We start from the raw sequence: 4,985 nt of genomic DNA, 5'->3' as shown, positions 1-4,985 counted from the left end.
AAAAATTATTAAAATTTTGGTGCCGTTTGTTATTTGAGAAACTAATTCCTCTTATCCTGCTGGAATATAAAGTTACCAGCCTATGTCAACTATGCCAGTATAGTAAATAGGTTATCTAGTTTGGCAATTTGTGAGGTAAAAGATTTTTGTCAATCTGGGACAATTAGCACTTGTATCTCACACTCTACGAGGAAATGAAGTTAGACTTTGTGGAGAAAATTAGCAACTTCAACGATCCTCGAGAAAAGGTACTGGTATAGATAGTTTTGTACATTTTGTCTTTGAATATGAATGTTAACACTATACGGTCTGCGAATTTTCGCGACGTACCTACACCAATATCCGGTATTTTTAAATGAAAATCAACAAATTTCGATCACGAAGTTAAAAATGATATAACTTTTGAACCTATTGATATATTTCAATAAAATTTTCAGAAAATACTCAAAATATATCAATGCATCAAATTGTGTCATTTAACACTTGTCAACCTCTGGCCCGCGTTCCATAAAGGTAAAGTATATAATTTGTAAATTTTCGTAATTTTTTTTTTATATGTTATTAGATTAGTTCAATTTGTTAAATATAACATAAAGGAAACAGCCTATTGATATAAAGCAATCACAATATATTATTTTTTAATTAAAAAATGTAATAAAATATTCAAATACAAAATGTTTTACACCGCTATAGAATACGTATCAATTCATTTTAAGCGCTACTACTCATATCTCTGATTATCAAATATAATAAAATAACAAAGACTTCACACAAACTGTGAGTGTTTAAAAATAAATGCACATTCATTCCCGAACGAACTGATTTATTGGTTTTACGAGTTTTATGGCTGAGGCCTAGCCGATAGAGGCAGTGCAGTGGCGTGCATATTTTCGCGTAAATTCAATTAAATAAAATGCACGCATATACATTCCCACCGCTTATTACAATTTGGTATTTTTGTAGGAATCGAGACAATCCAATAACAGTGCAGAGGCGTGCGTAAAAAAATCATATAACAAAATCTAAGAGCAATAAATTGTAAAACAAACATCCATATTCCACAAAAATATTTGAATCAACACTCAATCTTATGGATACCTTTAGATAACTGGCTAGGCATGAAATAATTATTGGCACATAATAAGTGTACGAGTAAATTTAAAACAAATTAAACACTAAAACTGAAATTATTTGAAATAGTTTATAAAACTATGAATGTAAATGAACTAACAACTAAAACACTTTTTTTAAATGATACGAAAAAAAGCAATTACCAATATGTAGATGTAGAGGTACTTTACACTCTTTGGACATGTAAATAGGTTCTTTTCGAAGTTTATGTGAGGAACACACTTTACACTTTCTTCTTAAACGTTTACTAGTTGCGGAAATCCCCGGAAATATTTGATTGTGACTGAAAATTGCGGAGGTATTTGATGTTGTTTTATACTGCCAGAGAGTCTTTGTAATGAAGTAGGTGAACTGGTTTTATGGGTTGAATCTGTATCAGAAGATGTAGAAGGTGCATGCGTTTCCGCAACATCAATTGATTCAGATGTCTGTATATCCTCGATCCAAACTATGTTCAACAAAAAATCGTGAAATTTCATTTTTCATTATTAGTGAAATGTAAATAACGCAATATTTGAAAACCGCTTACGTGGTATAGTTTTCGAAAATATGGGAGTCTCTATAAGTGGATTTGTCGACCAATAAGACTGAGTCGCTTTTCTGACAATGCCCATTATTATCACCAAACCGAACCACTTTTTTTAACTCCGACATGGTTATGTCCACTCATTTTTTAGATTTAGCTTCAAGACTTAAATTATCAGTGTCAAATGTTACTCCTGATAATCCAAATCAAATGGCTTGTTCTCTCTCGGCGGATCATCATCGTTCCATCATTGTCGGCCTCAGTTTCTGAATCCTCAGAATCACTCGCGAAATATGTTGTACGTGGGCGTGTTCTCAAAGGAGCAAATGAGTCTGTTTCAATATCACTAAAATCTCCGATATCTTCACAGTCACTGGGAATATCTGACATACAATCCGCATAGTTTTCCTCTAAAAACGATTGGTCCTCCATTTTAAAAAGTTTTTTTGGAGATACTAATAAAAAATATATATCCTAGCTAAAATATACTTAGATTAATTATTTTTTCAATGAAATTAGTGCAACAAATATAAATAATAATAGCTATTATTTATGCAGTTACACAAGCAATAATCTCCCGAAAAAAGCGAACGAAAATGACAACGCGATACAAGTTCACGTTTATAACTGTTCTCATTTTCAAGTTAAAATTTCTATCATGGATGATGAAGCATGGTGGACGTTTCATGGGTAGTAAACCATTAAAGACAAAATATCAAATAGCACGCAATTTCATAGCTAAAAATCGCGTTCATTTTTTTAAAAAAGAATGCAGGTTCATAAATGGTTGACTGCCACTGAAAAGGGTCGACAATTAAATTTCGAAGTTGAAGTGACGACACTGGAATATAACATTGAGTGTATATTACCTTTTTTGTTTATGTCTCGTGATTCACCCGCCTAGAAACGGGCTTGTAACTAATTAAAAAAATGGTATAGGTACAAAAAAATACTGAATGGTATTACGTCCGCCATCTCTGTAAAAACCCCGAAATATTTTTTTTCCATCGTGATTTTACTTCTTGCACATGTCATTCAACCATCTGTCGATAGATCTTGCAACCAAATATTAAATTTCATATTTATTTTTCACAGTAAAGATATGCGTAAGTCAAAACACCACGTTGGCGTCGCCGTATCGTAACGTTCGGCTCGATAAGGACGCCAATGTGGCGTTGCCGGACCGTAAAGTGTTAAAAACCTTCTTAACTATTGTCATTTTATGGTTTTCTGCATGGGAATTCACTAGGCAAATGAAAAGTAAGATTTCACATTAAAAAGGTGTCTTTAAGACAAAATAAAGTGATATTTCAGACGATCAATAATTCCACGTCTGTTTGGAGCAGATTTAGTGCTGGGTGTGACGATGAAAGGGAGCGAAGAATACGACATTTCAAAAAAATGCCTCATTCTATGGAGGTCGATAATTAACAATAACGTTTATACGATAATAACGCTTAAATGGTAAAGGACATAGCTTGTAATCAGTATCTTTAGAATTATCTTAAAACGTGTTAATCGTGCCTATTTTCTGAATAACAAAATGCCTAATTCTTGTCAGATTTGAGTCCACAGAGATTACAAATATAATTTTCTACCATAAATATTTTACTATATTACAATTTCAATAATAGTATTATGCATGCATTGAAAAATTAATAATTTAAAAAAGTTAAAAAATCATAGCACCATGGATGTACTGAAATATGACTACATAATATTCTAAACCAGGCCTGGGCAAACTGGCCTGCCAAGTGTTGTGGGGCCCGTGAGCTTTAATCATATTTCTGATTTTTTTTTTTAAATATACTTACATGAATTGCACTGTCGAGAAGAAAGTTGCAAATTTTACAACACTCTTATTCGGACAAAATCGAACAATTGGTTCTGCTCGAAAAATTTTTCGGATCAACCTACATAAACATTTTCAATTACGAATATCAATAAAACCTCTTTATGATCAAGCATCACCGATGAACATTTATAAACAGTTTTAAGAATCTCAACTACAAAGTTAACACCTGAAATAAAAAAAAATGTTGAAAAATGTAAAACATTCTTATCTTGGCTATTAGAGAATCATTTATTTTTTTATGTTCCATGTTTTATTGTAATACCATTTTTATGATGATAAATAATGTATGTTATTACCGCCTAAAGAACAGTGGTCCTCAAACTTATTTTGACCACCGCCCACTTTGAGATTTAAAAATAATTATAAGATAAAAAGAACTTTTTATATACAACGTTTTTAAATTTTCTGTTGAATTTATTATGCTTAATGTACTCAAACTTGTACTCGATATGAAGTAAATATAATACAAACAAATAAACAAATATAGAATACTGATTGACATTTCATTTTGATTTCCATAGTAACGCACGTATATATTAATAATTTACTTGCTAGGACCAACCAATAATAGTCTTTTACTTTTTACAGATTTTTCTGAAACAACTTTCCATACAAAACAGAATTAACTGAAAATAAATTCAATTCTGCTTAAAGATGGCTAAAAGTATTAAAAGAATGCATTGGCATCGTGTTCTGATATATTCTAAAAGTTTCAAATGTCTAGATAGTCAGGAAGTTATTTAAAAATCGATTGCAAGGTTTGTACTGGACATCAACCACCGGACAAACAAGAATACGAGCTAATAAAAACGTAATAATGTATGTTGTTACCACCTAAAGCACAGGTTCTCAAACTTATTTTGACCACCGCCCCTTTGAGATTTAAAAAAATCTAGTGCCCCCATATTTTTTAACTTAACTTTTTACATTACCATCTGTTCTTGATCTTGAAAACAGTTATTACAAATATAATTTTTAAGCATGCATTATTATATGGATAGGATCAATGACATTAATATGGACGAATCATCTGGAAAAGAAAATGACACTCACTTTATTGTCAGGTCTGCCGAATGGCATAATCTGTTCTAACGCCATTACAATAAAGGTGATATTGCTATAAATTCCTGATGCTTTTTGTTGGGTCTGCCGAATGGTTCGGTTCGAACGGGTTCGCTCAAATGAACATTGACATTAGAAACACTGCTCTAACGCCATTACAATAAGGGTCATATTGCTATAAATTCCCGATGCGTGATATCGCATAATTGAATTGGGTGACGTCTACCTATACATGCGAATTTACTTGCTAGCTACTGTATTGAGTGCGTCGTCCATTAATAATGTCATTGGATAGGATAGATAGGGTGTGGACCCATATCCTATTTCTGAGATCAAAGAATGTTTAAATGAGAGGAAATAAAACTCATACTTAACCATATTTAGAAGTATTTTTATAAGAAGGCTTTGAAT

This window comes from Rhyacophila brunnea, unplaced genomic scaffold (assembly GCF_057557595.1).
Source record: "Rhyacophila brunnea isolate RB1 unplaced genomic scaffold, BYU_Rbru_1.0 scaffold_7, whole genome shotgun sequence".
Taxonomy (NCBI): Eukaryota; Metazoa; Arthropoda; class Insecta; order Trichoptera; family Rhyacophilidae; genus Rhyacophila; species Rhyacophila brunnea.
Note: the sequence above shows the minus strand (reverse complement) of the source record.